Source organism: Toxorhynchites rutilus, chromosome 1 (assembly GCF_029784135.1).
Source record: "Toxorhynchites rutilus septentrionalis strain SRP chromosome 1, ASM2978413v1, whole genome shotgun sequence".
NCBI lineage: Eukaryota > Metazoa > Arthropoda > Insecta > Diptera > Culicidae > Toxorhynchites > Toxorhynchites rutilus.
In genome coordinates, this window is record NC_073744.1 from 165,223,270 (window position 1) to 165,243,232 (window position 19,963).

At 34.0% G+C, this 19,963-nt stretch overlaps 1 protein-coding gene across 1 annotated transcript in view; it reads left to right on the forward strand.

The window, feature by feature from the left end:
- The window catches only part of LOC129761965 (probable G-protein coupled receptor B0563.6), a 219,501-nt gene that overhangs the window by 146,994 nt on the left and 52,544 nt on the right, over positions 1-19,963 (forward strand). The window lies entirely within an intron of this gene.

Genomic DNA, 19,963 nt, shown 5'->3' on the forward strand with positions numbered 1-19,963 from the left:
AAAATCTCAATATAAACCCACAAAATCTTAAAAATCCTATCCCAAATCTTGAAAATCCTAATAATAACAGTTTTTTTGGATTTTATAGCTTTCGTTAATTTAGAAAAGAAATCCAACAAACCCAAAACTTAAAAAAAATACAAAAAATGCAAGAAAGAAACCAAGCCCTAATCAGAAATATCTAACACGTCAAAAAGGATTGAGAAAACAAAAAAAAACAAATAGAAATAAAACAAAAGAAGTTTCAACAAATAAAACAATGAAAATTCAAAAAACCCTAAATATTTAGATGAAAATACAGAAAAGAATCCCGAAAATCCAACAAAAAAAAACAAAAAATCAAAATAGAAACCCTTTAAAATCCTATCCCAAATCTTGAAAATCTATAATAAATCGAAACAACAACTAAATAAAAAAAAATCAAAAATCTATCAAAGTTAAAAAAATCCATAAAATTGGAAAACAAGTTTAAAAAACCTTTGGAATTGTTTTAGAGAAAAATGAAAAATCAAAAATCGAAAGAGGAAATCGTAAAAATGGAAAAAAAAAGTCCAAAACTTTGAAACCTAAAATAAAACAAACATCCAAACATCTTTTTAGGGATTTGATTTTTCTTTAATTTTTGGAAATTTTGTTGCATTTTTCTCGAATTTTTCATAGATTTTTCGCACTTTAAATAAAAAAAAGAAAAACTAATTTATAAAACCCAAAACAATTTAGAAAATTTGAAAAATTTGAAAAAATCAAAGCCCAAAACTTCCTAAAAATTATGAAAATCCAATAAAATTCCAAAACATTAATCCAAACAATCTAAAACACTAAAAAAACAATAAATCTGAAGAATTCTTAAAAAAAATCCAGCAAAATTCCAGAAAGTCAAAAAATCATGAAAAATCATTTTATTTAATTTTTTTATTTGAGATTTTAGTTTTTTTTTTCATATTTAAGAAAAAATTCTAAATATATTATATTATAAATTATTATAAATATAAACAAACAAAATATCCTAAAAATTCAAATTAATTAATTGAAAATACTAAAAATGAAACTAAAGATCCTACAATATTTCAATTAATCTAATAACTCCGAAAAATATCCAATAGAGAAAAAATAACAAAAAAAAATTAATATATAAATCCAAAAATCCTCGAAATTTTTAGAATCGCATTCCAAATCTCAAAAATACAAAAAAATAAACAAAAATAAACAAGAAAACCTAGAGTAAATAAAAAATAACCAAATTTCAAAACAAAATCCACCAAAGTCCAAAGAAAAATGTTTTTGGATTTTAGTCTTATTTAAAATTTTGAATTTTTGGGATTTCTTATCCATTTTTGTGTTTTTTTCTTCGGGTTTTTTTTAATTTTTTTTTATTTGTTTTTATTTTTATTTTTCACATTTGCTATCCGGCCGGATACCGGATATTTAAAAAAAATCTTATTAACTTAAGATAAATTATAACAAAAGCATATAAAAATCATCCACACGTGATTAAAAATAAGGTGTGACTACTGACGTTTCATCACTAATATAAATCCAAAAAACCCTTCTTTCAAAAAAAAAGGAATTGACCATATAGTCCATACCTGGCATCAAGCGATTAGACTCTTTTTGTCGCATTGCTAAACTTCCTGAGTAATAAGAAATTGGGGTAAAGAGAAGATTACTAGATTACTGTCGATTACAATACTTCTATGAAAGAGGGATTATGACGCTACCCTTAAAAGGCCAACAAATTATTCAACAAAACGGTGCATATTTGACCTAAATCGGACCATCCGAAGCATCTTAAATAAAGTTTGGGAATCTACGCAAAAATAACATATATCTTTTTCCAACATAATACAAACCCAAAAAGTCAAAAAAACATCAGAAAAAAAACAAATTAAAAAAAACTTCCAAATAAAAAAAAAAATCTAACAAACACCCAAAAAATTCGGAAAATTAAAAAAAAACAAAGATTAGAAAAAAATAAAGAAAACAAAACTTCCAAAAAACAAAAAAAATATAGAGTCTAAATCTATAAATATAAAAATGGATTTCTGTCTGTCTGTCTGATTCTTATGGACCCGGAAACTACTGAACCGATCAACATGAAAATTGGTGTATAAGGGTTTTTGGGGCCGGGGAAGGTTTTCGTGATAGTTTGAGACCCCTCCCCCCTCTCTAAGGGGGGGCTGCCATACAAATGAAACACAAATTTCTGCATTACTCGGAAATTAACCAAGCAAACGAAACCAAAGTTGGCATGTGAAAGTTTTAGGGTGCAATAAATGTTTCTATGATGGTTAGACAGTCCTTCCCCCACTCAAAGGGGGGGCTACCATAGACATGAAACACAAATTTCTGCATTACTCGAGAATCATTCAAAAAAATGAAACCAAATTAGGCATCTGAAGGTTTAAGGGTGCAATAAATGTTTCTATGGTGGTTAGACACTCCTCCCTTCTCTCTTTACTGCCATACAAATGAAGCATACATTTCTGCATAATTCAAGAAACTAATCAAGCTGAACTGAACCACATATGGCATGTGGAGGTTTTAGTGAGCAAGAAACATTTCTAAGGTGGTTTAATACTTCTCCTACCTTTCTGAAGAGGGGAGGGGGGAGGTCTGTCATAGAAATGAAACAGTTTTGTTAGAAATACTAGGAATGTTATAGTAAAAGACAAATTCAACGGGGTCAATTAGAAGATCAATCAATGAACAGTTTTGCGATTGGACCCATGAACTTGCTCATATTAAGAAAACGTGGATGTTTGAAGGTATTGATATCAAAACACAAATTTTAGGCGAGACGAAGTTTGCCGGGTCAGCTAGTATGAAATAAAACAAAACAAAATATCAAAAATGAAAAATATTCATTTCTAAAAATGGAAAGCTCCAAAACCAAAAAAAAATTTAAAGGGATTCTTCCAGCCCAAATCGGACCGTCCGAAGCAGCTTAAATATAGTTTCGAATTCCACGCAACAATATTGGGCTTCTTTTTTCCTAACATAATATAAATCCGAAAAGTTAAAAAAGAAACAAAAACAAATTCCAAAAAATTTAAAAAAAAAGGCTACAGAACCCAAAAAATTCGTAAGCATTTAAAAAAAACATAAATTTGAAAAAATTAAAAAGAAGACGTCGTAAAAATTTTAAAAAATATATGAAAAGAAACAGAACAAAATTCTAAAAATGAAAAATATTTATTTCTAAAAAAGGGAAAAATCAAAAACCAAAAAATTCACAAATTAAAAACATACAAATTGAAAGGAAGAATCATAAAAAAAGGAAAACGACTCTAAAATGGAACGAATAAATCATAATTCAGATAAGTTCGAAAAATACAATAAAAAATGAAAAACTCGAAAACCCAAAAAAAAAAATATGCATTAAAAAAAATTGAAAGGAAGAATCAGAAAAATGAAAACCATCCAATGCAAAATCTCAAATAAAACAAAAAATATAATCAAATAAATTCAAAAAATTTGGAAAGAGCATAGAATTCGAATAAAAATAATCTAAAAACTCAAATATATCAAAACAAAAATCCAAAAAAACATAAAATTCAATGATCACATTCAAAAAACAAAAACAGAGATCGGAAGAGAAAAGTGATAGGAATAGAAGAAAAATCAATAAGTTCAAAGTGCGTATAAATACCAATGATAATGAATATTAAAAAAAGCCTTATATGCTCATTCTGTGCTACTATAGAATGCTTACAAGCATTAGGATACAAGCATCGATATCACCAATGCTTATATAGAGCTTTTGCTGTGTCTGCACGGTCTGCACGCGTTGATTCAATCGCGACTATCATCAACTTATTTATCTGTGACTGTGCAGTCACAGATCACAGAGTAAAGATACTAGGAAAAAACAGATGCATAGCGAATTTCAGTTAGAGAATTAATTTTCGAACTTAAAAAAAGTATTCGTACCCCTAATAACAATAATTTCATAATAAGTAGTTTAATATTCACATTACGTTTTAGAGATTCCAATCTTCGCTTGCTACATGGACCGCAATTGAATGAAAATCTGTTGTATTGAAACGAAAGATCTCTGTTCTATGGAGAGTGGCTACCAGCATTCTTGTTTTTTTTTGCTCAATTGTTCTACCGGAAATTTCAAGAGAAAATATTTATCTTACTATTTTTTATCTTCAACCGGCATATGCCCTTTTCCAGCCCAATAATGAACCCAATGTTTTTGTTGAACCCTGTTTTTGTTCAAATTTCTCGTGTCCGGTCTGGTGCTTGACAAACATGCGGTAAACAATCGTGATGAACGCCTCTAGTGTTTGTTACGTTTTGAGCCACTGTTATTGGAACCAGCCTCCGGCGTTCTGGAGAATAAACTCAAAACATTGATTTGGGCTAGAAAAGGGACAACCCAAGACCAACGGAGTGTCCTCATTGGGCTCGCCCATTGATTGGTTTCTTCTAGTGGCTGTTCGTCGATCGAATTGGCATTTTTAGGGCCGCCGTGTGGGCGACCCTGTCGCGTGTGGTGTGCCCTTTGATGCACGCTGTTGAATAAGTAAAAAGCTTCCGGGAACCGAACTTGCTTCCCACTAAAAATCATCATTTTACACAAACAACCCATGATTAGGGTGGTCGAAGCGCTCGGCTTGGAGGAGTTGTGTCGCACGAGGAAGCGCTATCAAAAATCATAAATCAATCACGCGGAGCATTAAAGAGCTTCACGGATTCGGTCCGATGTCATCCGGTTCCGATGGGCGTATCCACATTTTGAGCTGTGCTCGAATCGCTGGAAAATTGACGCTTCTCGCGTCCCACTAGGGAAAAAAAATTAGTGTTCAATGAATGTTCGAAAAACCGTTCAAGCACTCCATTAAAGCTGATTGTAATTCGCTGTCATCCGTAAATTGCCACTTCGTAAAGTAAACCCCATTCAAAACAGGGTTCGCGGCAGATTGCATTACGGTTTAGCGAAGAGTGGCGGCGGCACTTTACACGACAATATCAATTACGACAAACAACAACGACCATTGAGGTCTGTTTAAAATTCCGATCACATCGTGGCTCCCCTCGCACGGCGGACCAAAGCCTACTTACTCTGGAAAGCATTTCCCTTTAGTGTGTGTTTTCTTGTCGAACCTTTGTGTTGTTCGAGAGACCTTGGTTGGTAGGTAATTCATTGGCGCCTCACTTATTCCGTTGTGTGTTGTCTTCGTTGTCGTCGTCGTCGTCGTCGTCGTCGGTGTCTATGGGCAGATGGGTGTGTATGTGTGCATATTTATATTTTATCGCGGTAATCCATTATGCCGCACTGTGTGGAAAGCGCGTGTTCCGTTCCACGTGCTTACCGGTTGCCGGTTGCCATCGGAGCGTTGTTACGGTTGACATTTTCGTCGCTCCGTCGTAAAAAGATATTTTCCAGATTCAAAATTCATTATAATGATTCACCCGGTGATTGATTACGGGCGAAGTTAACTTCATCGTGTGTTTATGTACGACTCGTCTAGTGGATATACGTGAACAAAGACATTCTAAATTATTTTGTGGAGACGGGTGGTATGACAGCTTATTATAACTCCCGTGGATGTGATGTACACTCATGTCAATTTGAAACACCAAGCTTCTCCACTTAACGGTAACTATATGGATTGTTGGAAGAACGTGATTTAAATGTTTTGTGCTCGACTTCCGTTTTTGACGTAGAACTACGTCTTTTAGGAAGGGTGCCAAGTCGGAAAACAGGTCACGTTTTTATGAAATAAAGTTAACATTAATAACTATTTTCACTGTGAACGAATTCTCATGATTTGCATACCAATCGAATAGGAAATTCTCTAGGATTTGTTTGAAATGCTATACATACATTACAATTCGCAAATCTCTAAACGGTTTAAATTCATGAAAACTGGAAGAATTTCCTTTTTTCCCATACATTTGTTCTGCCGATTTGTGTGCCAATCCTACCCATATTTCGAATGCTTATAACTCGAACATTTCTCAACAGATCGGAAAGATGTTTGCATCAATTGATAGGAAATATTTCTACGCGTCTATCACAATGATTAAAATACTATTTTTCATGAGATGAACAATTGAATAACTGTAAAATGTCAAGCGTGTTTCCTTAACACGCACTTCAAAATCAATGTGCCTGGGGGGATTCGGTTTGTCAAAACATGCAAGTCGGGGTATTTTTTTCCCACTGAGCTGTGTTTCCCTAACACGGACTTTAAAATTAATGTGCCTGGGGGAATCCGCTTTGCAAATATCTGCAAGTCGGGGGTATTTTGACGTAGGATTACGTCTTTCGGGAACATATTGGGGTACAAATTGAAAATCGAAAATCGAGCACATCATGAAAATTGTCCAATTTCAAATGCTTATTGCTCAGTCATTTCATGATGGATTGATGAAATTTTTGCATCAATCGATTCCGGCACTATATAACAAATTTTTATATTGAATAAAATAATATATGTCATGAAACAAACTATCGAACAGTTGCAAAATCTCAACCCCTATCCTAACGGAAATATCCACTTCTAAATGGTCGAAATTGACGACACATGCGGCGGTTCCCTAACAGAGACATCAAAACCATTCTGCCTGGGGGAAATCGACATTGCAAAAACATAAAAGTAGGAGGAGCTTTTGTTCCCACCGAAATATGTTCCCTAACAGAGATATCAAAACCAAGATGCCCGAGGGAAATCGGCATTGCAAATTATTGCAAATCGGGGTCATTTTTATATTGCAAGTAGGGTAAGTGATACGAATAATTCTAGCAAATAAAATTTAAATTTGGAACTTAAATGTTCGTGAAATTTCATATCAATGACCGATCGTGTATTGTGAAAAATTTAGCACAAGTGTAATTGTCAAATTGTATATGGTAGTAGTTGTGTTAAAAATGACTTGATAAATGAAATGATTTATTTCAACTTTCATAAATAAAAACCAATATATGTTCCCGCTCGAGAACGGGTCGTTCGGTTTAAGCTGTCTGTTTTGTCGTGTTCATTTTCACCCGAGGAAAGTTTATGCGGCGAGAAACAATTGGAAAAGTGAAGCAATATGAAATATGAAGTGATTTCCCATATGCTCTACTTATAGTATTTGGTGTTGTTAATCCAATTAAAATTCGTATTGGGTTGAATAAACGCTAAGAAAGTAAAAATTATAAAACAAATTTACCTTTTCCATTTCAAATATGTTTTCTCTATATTAAAGTAACATGTTTTTACTGATGAGAAAAATTGATAATTGTGTTCGGTATGGTAATCATCTTATATTACATTGGTGAGTTTTTTTCTTTATTTCATTCATACATAACACAGGAGGCATCTCTTCTAGGGTCACAGAGGGCGGTTTTCATCATTTCCCATTCCACTTCGGCATCTTCTATCTGATACGCACCATACAACGACTGTTTACCATACTTATGTCATCATCACTCGGTGAACACTGGTGGAGTGAACAAATAATGCTCAACTACTAAACAAAATTGCCCTTCTCATTGCCACCAAATTATTATCAAAGAGTTTAACGATGTAATTCTTCAAACATATCCAAAATCAACAGATAGCTGAACGGAATCCTACGTCAACTATGCGGTCGTGTCTCAGACACAACCCCCCTGTGACTTTTTTGGTGTTGAGTACTTTTGTACTCGCTTGTCGTTGTGCAGACCGGAATATGTTTCCCTAAAACGTACTTTCAAACTGAGAAGCCTGGGAAAATCGTCATTTCAGATACTAGAGGTGAATGAACTTTCGCGGTTCGAGAACTACGTAAATATGAGATGTGCAATATTTTCAAAGGGAAATGTAAAATACAATGATCGTTTGACAATTCTTCCGTTTACATATTTTGGTAGTCCTAGGCATCATATCAAACGTAAAAGAACGATCATCAAATTTATTTGTAACAAAGAACATAATCTATTACAAAAATTTCGATGCATTCTAAAATAATATTCGAAGTGGTAAACAAGTGGATTGCATAATATAATTGCGTAGTTCTACGTCGAAAATATGTGGTCGTGTCCGAAATACAACCCCTTACAATTTTTTTTCTGTTTTTCCTAGAACTAACACTTTTTCTGTCCGAGTATAGAGTAAACAGGAGTTACCTTGAAAATACGCAGAGATTATAGACTTTTTCAAGCATGTGCTATTGTCGAAATCCGTTGAGAAATACTTTGATTTGGTGGGCTATCTGTACTTGTGGCTTAAAAAGCGACTCATTCATTGCTACCGGGACCGTAAACCAGGGTATTTACGGGTTTGAAATCATGGAATCATGCCATTACGAAACAATGGATATGGAGTGGTATCCCTCCCAACGCGTTAAAGCTTCGCCCAATCGAGAAATCTTTAACGTCATTCGCAGCCTGAGGAAGTCTGAAAAAAAGACCCGTTGAAAGCCTGAAACAGTCAGAACGCCATACTCTAACATAGAAGATGATAAACAGTTAACAATGTTTGTATCAGTCCACAAAGCAATGAATTAAGCAGGTTTCGGTTGCACTATACTAGTCATTGGGCATTACTAAGTTGGTACCATAATAGGATGTTAATGCTTATGGTTTCTGCTGTATTTCTTCATTTCTTCATTTCAGATCCTAACTTTTTTTTTCCTTTTTTCCACTGTTTTGTAAGTGTTCAATCTGAATGCTTCAATTGTCACCGCTCTTTTTTGTTCTTTTTTTGAATTTCGTTTCGAATAATGTTAAATGTTCTCTCTCAAGAATTTTCACGATATCTATTTTCTAGATTCTAGTGATTTATTGCATTTTTTTATACTTTTCTTTTGAAATTTTGGTTTTTAAGGGATTCATCGGTTGTTGGATCTATTGAACATATGGAATTTGTTGAGTTGGTTTGATCTTTTGGATTAGAAATAAATCGGAATCCTGATTTTTTCTGTGTCACTGTTTTGATGTTCTTGAATTTATTCAATGATTAATTATTTTTAATTGTGTAAACTTTCTTGGGTTTGATATTTTTTCAATTTCATTTTGCATTTCTTGTTTTTTTTTAAATTTTGTTTCTAGCTTTTTTCTTCAATATTTGGACTTTTTGTTTTTTAACTCATTTCAGTTGTCTTTTTTCGATTTTGTTATGAAAATTTTTTTTTCGTTTTTTAATGCACTTTTTAACTTTTCAATTTAGGAGTTTTTTGATGTTTTGTATTTTTTCATTTTGTTGGAATTTTTGGTTTTTTTTCTTCAAAATATCATTGAATTAAAAAAATCCAAATAGAAAAAAATAATAAAGGAACTTCTGGAATTTCGCTGGATTTTTTTTCTGAGCATTTTTTAGGATTTATTTATTTTTGGTTTTATTATGATTTTGAATTCGGGGTTCGGTTTTCAGTACCTAGAGATTCAAATTTATCGATTGTTATGATTGTTCGATTCGATTTTAGTTTTATAATGCACTGGTTTCTCAAATTTTCAGATTTTATTTTTGATTTTTGAAATGTTTTTATTTTTTTTGTTGAATGTCTTATTTTTCAGTTTAATTGTATAAAAAAAAATGTATTTCATGATTTTTATTTTTTTTTTTTGGGATTGTGTTTCGTTTTTTTCCTTTTATTTTTGTTAAGTTTTTCAATTCTTGTTAATATTGTGGACATTTTTTAGTTTTTCGTATTATTATTTCAATGTTTTTAGATTTTAATTCTTGGTGATTTTTTTTATTTTTTTGTTGTGTTTTGAATTTCAATGAATTTATTGGATTTTGTTTGAATTGAATTTTTCCAGAATTCATTTTGAATCCTTTTATTAATCAATTTATTGGTGTTTTTTTTTGTATTTTGGAGATATTATTTCTAAAATATGAAAAACCAAATTAATGCCAGAAAAAAATTGAAGTCAAGATTTTTATTTGGAATTGTGTAATTTGTTTGATTATTAGATTTATTTTTCATTTTTTTTAGAGTTTTTTGAATTTTGTTGGATTTTTTTCTTTTTATTTTTAATTTTTCTCAATGATTTGGATTTGTGGATTTTTTTTATTTCTGGGTATTAATATATTTTTCTAAAGTTTTTTGGAATTTTATTGTATTTTTTACTTTTTATTTTTGATTTTTTTCAACGATTTAGATTTTGATTTTTGCGTATTAATATATTTTTCTAAAGTTTTTGGAATTTTGTTGGATTTTTGCTCCTTCGAATTTTTCGGGTATTTTCAATAAATTTTTAAAGTAGTGTATTTTTTGTGTTTTGAATTGCATTCGGTTTTTTCTTGTATTCTGTTGATTTTTTTTTTCGGTTTATTTCATTTTGTTTACTTTTTGGTCGTTTTGGATTTTGGTTTGGTGTGTATTTGCATTTGGGATTTTTTGCAATTCGTTTTTGCAATTTTTCGTAATTCTTATTTTTGTTTTTTGTAGATTTCTAGAATTTTTAATCCAAACCAAAATAAAAAAAGGGTAAAAACAACCAATAAATTTAAAAAATCCGAAAATTAAAAAAAAATTAACAACATTTTTTATTACAAAAAATCTCAAAATCGCAAGTACAAATAAAAATACAAATAAACATCATTCTCTACATAAAACATAATCAAAACAATCCAAATCATAAGAAATAGGGCCTGATTCTCGAATACACTTCACGGTGGAAACGAATTGAAGTGTATCCGCGATGAAAACGGTACGGTGTCGACATCTGGATACGAAATAATTTACCCACTAAAACCATTGATTATAATATCAAATTATCTTCAGATTAAATTTTTGTATGAGATTATTTTACCACAAGAAGAAAAAAAAGTTTTCCATTCACATTGAACACTAATTTGAAACGGAGAAGTTAATTTTTATTGATAATTTTTATTTGCAAAGTGGTCATTCTGTCTGAAAACGCATTATTATCATTGACACTTCACTAACTCGTAAAACGTAGTTTAATGGCGTGACGTTCATTTCGTTTTCACCGTGAAATGTATCCGGGAATCAGGACCATAATAAAAAATCCAACAAAGTTTCAAAAATTGAAATAAACAAACAATTTTCCGGTTCTAATTCCAATTTCAATTGGATTTCAAATTCTTTTTTTTTATTTTTTATTTTTTTATTTATTTTTTCAATTTATTGCAAGTTTAATTTTCATGATTTTTTTTAGATTTCGAATTTTGATTTTACATTTTTTCTTCCATTTTTATTTTGAATATTTTTTTATTTCTTATTTTTGAAGTTTTATTTTGCATTAGGATTTTTCGTTTTTTTTATTTTTTACGATTTTTTTCATTCGAAGCTTGTTTTTTGTTTTTCAATTTTTGAATTTATTGTTTCTTTTTATTTTTAAAATACTTATGATTTTCTTCGACTTTGGCTTTTAAATTTTTAGATTTTGTGAAATGTATTTGTACTTTTTGGATTTATTTTATACTTTTTGTGTTTTGTATGTTTTGAATTTTTGAAATTTATGTGATTCCATATTTTTTTAAGTTTTGTTGATTTTTCAATTTTTTTAATTGTTTCAAAAAAATGATCCTTTCATTCGTATTTCAGTTCTTGTGATTTTTTTTTGATTATTTATATCGTGTTGGATTTTTTTAAAATATTGTTTGTATTTTGTGGATTAAGCTTGTATTTTATTGTACGATCCTGTTTTTTGATTATTCTTATTCTTTGATTTTGTTCGATTTACTGGATTTTATTTTGGATTTTTTAGGATTTCTTATATTTTCGTATATTTTCTTATTTTTTGGAATGCATTTTTTGTATTTTTTTTTAAATATCAAACATTCAAATAAAAATTGGAGAAATTGAAAATAAAATGGAGTTTCAGATTTCTATCTGGATTTGAAAAATTTGTTGGCATTCCGATTCTCGTTTTTTTAGTTTTTTAAATTTTGTTCTATTTTACATTGTTGCATTTTTGCATTTTGAGGATTTTTCTTTGTTGTTTTTTTTAGATTCTTGGATTCTTATAATTATTTGGTAGTCTTGGTTTTTGTGTTTATTGGATTTTTTTAGATTTCTGTAAATCTTTTTAATTTACAAAATTGTTTATATTTTTCGAAAAAGTAATTTTTTATAGATAGATTTGGATTTGAAAATATTTTTTTTATTTATGTTCTATTTGTAATTCTGATTTTTAGCGTTTCTTTTTCATTTTTATTTCATTTTTTCTTTCGACTTTGTTTTTTACTTTTTGATTCGGTAGTTTTTTCAGCTATTCCCATTTTAAGGATTTTTGAAAATGTGTTTGAAATATATTTTTGGGAACTTAGTTGATTTCTAGATTTATTTTAAATGTTTCGCCTTTTTTGAATTATTGGAAATTTTGTTTTGTTCATCGATTTCGATATTTTTTAAAAATTTTTAGATTTTCTAGATTATTTGCAATATTGTTGCATTTTTAGGATTTCCATGTGGATTATTTTGTTGATTTTATGTTTGATTTTTGGAACAATGAAAAAGATTATGCACACTTTGAAACAAACTTTTAAATAATTGTAATTCTTCTGGATTCGTTACTTTTCACGACATTTTCTCAAAGGGAGAGAGAGAGAGAGAAAGATGGAGTGAGACAGGGAAAGAAAGAAAATGCGAGTTTCGAATTATAGAGGCCTCAAACTTTGACAGTTCGTTCATCACTAACCTTGAAAAAGGCCAATCGAGCAAACTTATTCTAAACTCTCGGCCTTGCCATTCACGATTCAACTGTCATTCAGTTGGCGGCGGCGGCGAGGCGTCCAAAATGGCTTTTCTCAAGGGCGAGAATTTGGGTCAGTTTGTTTTTCAATTGGCTTGCTTCAAGATTAGAGGCGAAGGAAGTAAAAAGTTTAAAACATACATAATTTTACGACATATTCGTCATCATCATCATCATTATCACTGTAACATCTCCTTCGAATGAGCGTTTGAGTACAGCGTTTGAGTACACCAACGCACAAGTCACATTATCATTTCAAAAAATCGAACAAATTAAAATGAGACAAAATATTTAAATTGACATCCCTTGGTATAGGGTATAACCCTTGATCCGGTTATGTCCACGACATTACCCACTCATATTTTTAATTTGTGTTGTTCGGAGCATGTTTATCGTCATTAATGAATTATTATGAAGAACAGTCAAGTTGTTTCAATTGTTAATGCATTCTGCTGTATGGATAAATGGTCAAAAGTTATCGTACAGTTTACTAGCTTAATAAGACCACTGATCCTACAACGATTCATTTGATTCACGTTATCAACCATGCTACGAAAATTTTCCAAGCTTCCTGCATAAATTGCAGATCGATAACTGAGTTATACATGAGTGCTACCACCAAGACTGGGCCACTGATGTGCATTGTAATGCAAGCCATTCTGGCTGACAACCTAGTCAAATGTCACGTACTTCTTGGTATGAATAATTAAAGTATGATTAATGGTCAGCACAATCGCAACCAGTTAAAAGCTGGCACACGATTCACCCGATAGTCCCATTTGGGAACAAACTTTTCCCAGCTCGACACAATTCTCCGTAAAGAAAGCCACTTTATACCACCAGCAGGCAGCATTTCCAATCTCATCCGATGGTGATGTCCTCATTTCCTCCATCGGGAGAAATCACCACACGTAGCGAACACCAATTCTAATACAATTTAAATCCCGGCGTCGACCACAAGCGACGCGAAATAGCGAAACAACCCTTTCTCGGATCTCGGTTATTCAGTGTGTATGTGTTTTTTTTTGTGTGGTTCACTAGGGGTAGCGAAATGGGAAATCCTTCCAGGAATAATCCATTTCTCTGCAGGATACCATTTTAAATGGGAACACATTAAGATTAAGTACTTTGATGCGCGTTCACTCAAGCTCATGACAAAGCTCATCGCGTGTTGAGCCAAGGATGAAAGCGTTGGCGCTTCCTGATTCATCCCGGAAAACAGTTTTTGATATGATGTTGATTCAAAGGCTTCAGTGTGCAAACAGTTTATACGATCGTTTAGATTAACCCAAAAGTTTGATTAAAAAACTCATAACTTTCGGGGGAAAAAATTGAAATTACATACCATAAGCAGAATTCGACCGTTCCTGAATAATGAGCTGCCTTTTTTCAATTATGGTAACCTTATCCATCGTTCCATATGGGGAAAATCGAATCCGGCAGGCAGTAAAATCAAACTTCCCGTAGGCAGGAAGGATTATCATGTGGGAGCAGCTTCTCCGGGTCGGTTGCTTGCGCATTTCCGGGTGTGTAATTATCCTTTCTTTGTTTGTTGGCAGGGGTAAAAGGAAAGCGAGTTGTTCCCTCCTCTCCATGGAAACGATTTCCGCCTTTACGTTACGATTCTCTTTGGTGACATCCAAAGCTCGAGTTAACGCTTGCAATCAACCGGGATAACGGGATCAACTTACCCCAATTCCGCTTACGATGGGGATAATATTTGGGGAGGTCTGTTATCGGGCGTAATACAATTTTCACGCTCGAGAAACCGATTCCCAAGCTGTCTTCTGCTCTGAACAACAACAACTGGGAATGGGTTAGGGAGTGCTTGATTTTTGAGTATGTGCTGAATGAACATGATTGCGTTTAGAGCAGGAAATATTTCTTGAGTTTTCGCAACACTAAAACAAAACTACAAAATGTAATTCAATGGAACAAGCCTGCCAGGCAGTCTCGCGATCGCAGCGGATGGTTGGCAGTCTTCGGTCCGTTTATCTTCAGCCGTTCCAACTTCCGAGGCCAGGTCCGACCAACACCGAGGCCAGGTCCGACCAACAGACAGAAAAAAAATATTAAAAAAATGATATCATCAAAATTCAAACAGTGAGAATAACAGAACATCATGTGCATTCCGTTATCTAATCACTGATCTGCCAGAGGATAGTGTGGAGCATGTTTATAATTTTCTGAGGTAGGACTACGTCTTTAATTTCTATATAGAAGGGTCACTCTACGAAAAATGTAACGTTTATTAAGAGTTTTCAAATGCATATTATGCAGAATCGTTCTTACAATATATGTCATAATATATACCATTAGACGGCAAATTTATCCAGCTTTTTTTTCGCCTGAAACATCAACAGTGGAAATAATAAAACAAGTGAGCAATTTAACAAATAAAAGAGGTATGTTTTGCAAGCGGATGCGAAGAAAAATGATGTATTATGCATTCTTTCTTCCAACTTCGTTCCCATGAATGTTGTATGTAACACAAAATTGCGTGCAATAATTCGTTCTATCTAACAAATTAGCAAGCTGTTAAAGTAATCGGATGCAAGATTTCATGCATCACTCGAACATCATGCAGGATTTCATCATAGCAACTAGGAAACTGTCACCCATACAGTGATCGTTCATTAATTAGGAGGAGGCATTGAGATCGGCATATCATCGCATCACAAAAATGAAACGAAATGAAATATTAATATTCTCAATGACTCAATTCCTTCTATAATAAATTGAGCAGTAGAACCAATACGACTTGATTGTGATAGTCTGCAAACGAACATTATTTCACCGAAAAAACTACTGCTCCCGATGCCTAATAATAAGAATAGGACAATGGAAAGAAATCACAAGGGGCTGTCCACATACCACGTGGACAGAAAGAGCATAATTTTCGACACCCCCCTCCCCCACCGTGGACAGGCGTGGACATTCCTTATACCCCTCCCCCTATTGTCCACGTGGACATTCCCACAGTTTTTGGAAAAAAAATCAAGAAAATTCTATATTTTCCGCTTAAATGTCATTTCAAGTTTGTTTCTATTTCCTATTCATGTTTTTATTGATAAAAATGATAGTCTTATTAATAGTAACGATTTGTTTCAAATTCTTGGATTATTTTCAAGATTATCTGGGAAGCTCATTATTTTCTTCCAAATTCCATTTACATTATCTCCATATTCTTATAAAACTATCACTTGTCAATCTATTCTCGAATATTTTCATTAAAGCTGGTTGGTTATTTGAGTACCAAAAATCAATCAATGAAATCAAGCGCTTTGTTTGAGAATAGTTATTGGTATATATCAAAGAAATTCGTCGAAACAATACAGAAGTGGTTTAAAAAAAAACCATGATGATCTAATCGTACTGTTCGAATTGTAAAAAATGTTGTAATGTCGGATTTGAAATTAGTACAATGTTGCATTCTTGAATCTGATCGAGTCAAATCCTATCGGGTTTCGCGAATGTTGCAACCTTGGATGGCGGAATGTGGAAATTGATCTCGTTCGGATTGGGATATGTCAAACTGGATCGGGTTCTGGTATATGGGTTGATATGTAGTCCATATATTGTAGCGTTTTTCGTACCCATGCTTCGCCAGGTGGTCTACCCATGCTCAAGAACGGTGGTTTTGGACAGCTGTAGCGAATAATATGGCGCGTATCGAGGATTAATCTTGGTAAGCGTCTCGATTTGATTGTCATCAGTAGCAGTATGGACTTTCCAGACGTGGGGATTCCTTTGTAATAGGAGCGTACTACAAAAATTACCAGATATCAATAAAGAAGAACATCATTCAATGAAACAGATCATCAGAGTTACAGCTCGTGAATCCATGGAAGAATTTTGTTCGTTTCAATTTTCGTAAAACCTTGGGAGTACTCGAAAAATAAAAAGTCACAGGACGGTTGTGTCCGAGACACGACCACAGTTGACGTAGGATTCCGTTAGGCTACCGGTTGATTTTGGATATGTTTGAAGAATTACATCGTTAACTCTTTGATAATGATTTGATGGCCTCCTGAAAAGGGCCGTTTTGTTTGGTTGTTCACTCCATCAGTGTTCACCGAGTGATGATGACAGAAGGATGATAAACAGTCGTTGGATGGTGCGTATCAGATAAAAGACACCGAAGTGGAACGAGATATGATGAAAATCACCCTCTGTGATCCTAGACGAGATGCCTCCTGTATTATGTATGGGTGAAATAAAGAAAAAAAAAACTCAGCAATGTTATATAAGATAATTACTTTTCTAATTTTTACTTTCTGAGTGTTTATTCAACCCAATGCGAATTGTAATTGGACTAACAACACCTAATACTATGTGTAGAGCAATCACTTTTTCGAATATTTCTCCATTTTTTTCAATTTTGCTCGCCGTATAAACTTTCCTTGGGTGAAAATGACAACAAACAACAAAACAACAACAACAAAACAGACAGCTCAAACCAAACGACCCGTTCTCGAGCGGGAACACACCTTGGTTTTTATTTATGAAAATTGAAATAAATCGTTTTCCATATCAAATCATTTTTGCTGCTACCATATACCATTGGTTCGACAACTCGCAAGCAGATCGGACAAGTTTTTAATCGATCCAACAAAGGTGTTTTTTTCACATCGAATAATAGTGTTCTTTTTCACCGGTTGCGCTTGCGAGTGGAGCGAAGTTTAAAGTGGTGCGCGCTGAGGATCCAAATCAGACACATTCATCACACACGCCACACAGCCGCGGCAAGTAGCAATTTATTTTTATTTTGTTTCCCTATCATTCCTTCTACCTTCTGTGCACGATTTACACCATTGTTCAACTTTGTGTTAACCAAATCGGCAAACGTTGGCATTAGGGGTGATCATTATTTCTTATATACCGTTGAACTTTAATTGGAATTTTTTTTTTCATTTTATCATTTTATTTAACATAAAATAAATTGAATTTAATATTCGCATCATAACCCTATAAAAAATATTTTTTTCACTTATTTATTTATTTTGATTATCATTATATTCTGTTCATATCGAACAGTTGACCAATTTTTTTGATATGGCTGAGGGCGGGAAGGATCCCCCATCGACGCTATTGAATATTTCCGATACCGATCCTCCTCCTGAAGAGCAGGAAGATGAAGCTGAAGTTGAGGAAGAAACTTCTGTATATGAAGTTGGAAGTTCCGAAGATGAGGACATTGACGAAAAACAGGATTTTCGTCCAAAAGAATACCATGAAGGCTCCAAAGGCCCATTCATTGTATACTTTAGACGAAAATCTAAACCTCTCAATGTCATTCGTATCTCGAAGGAACTTACTCAGAAGTTTTCTGCAGTTACCGAGATTACACGGATGGGGCCAGACAAACTACGAGTTGTCGTCTCAAGCAGGATCCAAGCGAACGAAATCACGCGCTGCGACCTCTTTGCGATTGAGTATCGCGTATACGTGCCCTGTTGCAACGTCGAAATAGACGGCGTAATAACCGAAAAGGGTTTGACTCGAAAAGAGATTATCGATGGTGTCGGTCGCTTCAAGAACTCTTCACTAAAAACTGTGAAGATTCTTGCATGCGATCGACTGAAATCTGTGTCACAAAAAAATGACAAAAGGGTTCTCAATCGGACAAACTCTTTTCGTGTGACTTTTGAGGGTTCCGCCCTTCCAAACTACGTTGCAATAGGTGCACTTCGTTTACCTGTTCGGTTGTTTGTACCCCGGGTAATGAAATGCAACAAATGTATGCAACTCGGTCACACGGCCGCCTATTGTTGCAATAAAAAACGTTGCGCAGATTGTGGAGAGAGCCATGATGAGAATCCTTGCGCGAAAGAGCACAAGTGTCTTCATTGCGGCGGGACTCCTCATGATATTATTCAATGCCCGGTGTACAAACAACGAGGGGAAAAAATCAAGCGTTCCTTAAAAGAACGTTCCAAGCGGACTTATGCAGAAATGCTTAAGAGTCCCGTTCCAACGACTCAGGACAATCCCTACTCCATTCTGCAGAACGACGAGCCTGTTGCTGACGCTCCCAATGCAGGAAGTTCCGGTACATCGCAGGGTGCCGTCAGGAAAAGAAAAATTACTTCTTTTCCTTCACTCCCCAGAAAGACGACCGAAACTTCCCAAGTTGGAATGAAAACTCGAATTGAACGTGCTGAGAATAGACCGAAGCAAGTACCTCCTGGTTTAAGCTGTTCTTCCACGCACCAGGGGTCCTCAACACTTCCCGGAGCAGCACCCACCCGGTCTGTTCCATTTTCGCGGTCGAGGCAACAGCCACAATCTGGTTTGCTTGCGCTTTCTGACCTGGTGGACAACATTTTAAATGCTCTAAATATAAATGACCCTCTTAAAAGCATAGTATTATGTTTGCTTCCGATTGTGAGAACATTTTTGAAAGAAAAATGTGGTTTTTTAGCAGCGTTCATTTCCCTCGATGCCTGATTCAGTGCAAGAGGTCAAGGATTTGACCACTGTAATACAGTGGAATTGCAGAAGCATCATCCCTAAACTAGATCAATTTAAATTTTTAGTTGATAGTTCTAACTGTGATGTATTTTCCCTCTGTGAAACATGGCTTTCTTCAGCCGACGAGCTGAATTTCCACGATTTCAACATTATTCGCCTCGATCGAAATGACTCGTTTGGTGGCGTACTATTGGGGATCAAAAAATGTCACTCCTTCTATAGAGTCACTCTCCCATCGATGATAGGCATTGAAGTTGTTGCTTGCCAGACACAAATCAATGGCAAAGACTTCTGCATTGCCTCGATATATATTCCTCCAAGAACCATGGTCGGCCGCCATAAGTTTTTTGATATCATCGCGGCATTGCCGGAGCCGCGGCTAATCTTAGGTGACCTCAACTCCCATGGAACAGCATGGGGGTCACACTACGATGACAGCCGTGCCACGTTGATTTATAATCTGTGCGACAACTTCAACATGACAGTTTTAAATACAGGGGAAGCAACCAGAATAGCCAACCTTCCTGCACGGGCAAGCATGCTAGACATATCACTTTGCTCTTCTTCGTTATCCCTGGATTGCACGTGGAAGGTAATCCAAGATCCCCACGGTAGTGACCACCTGCCAATAATTTTATCGATCGCCAATGAATCAGGTTCTCGTGAGTCAGTCGATATTGCGTATGACCTCACGAAAAATATTGACTGGAGAAAATTTGCAGAAATAATATCTGAAGCACTTGTTTCAATGCATGAACTTCCTCCACTCGAAGAGTATAACTTTATATCGAGTTTGATTTACGAAAGCGCACTTCAAGCTCAAAAGAAACGTGTTCCTGCTACCAC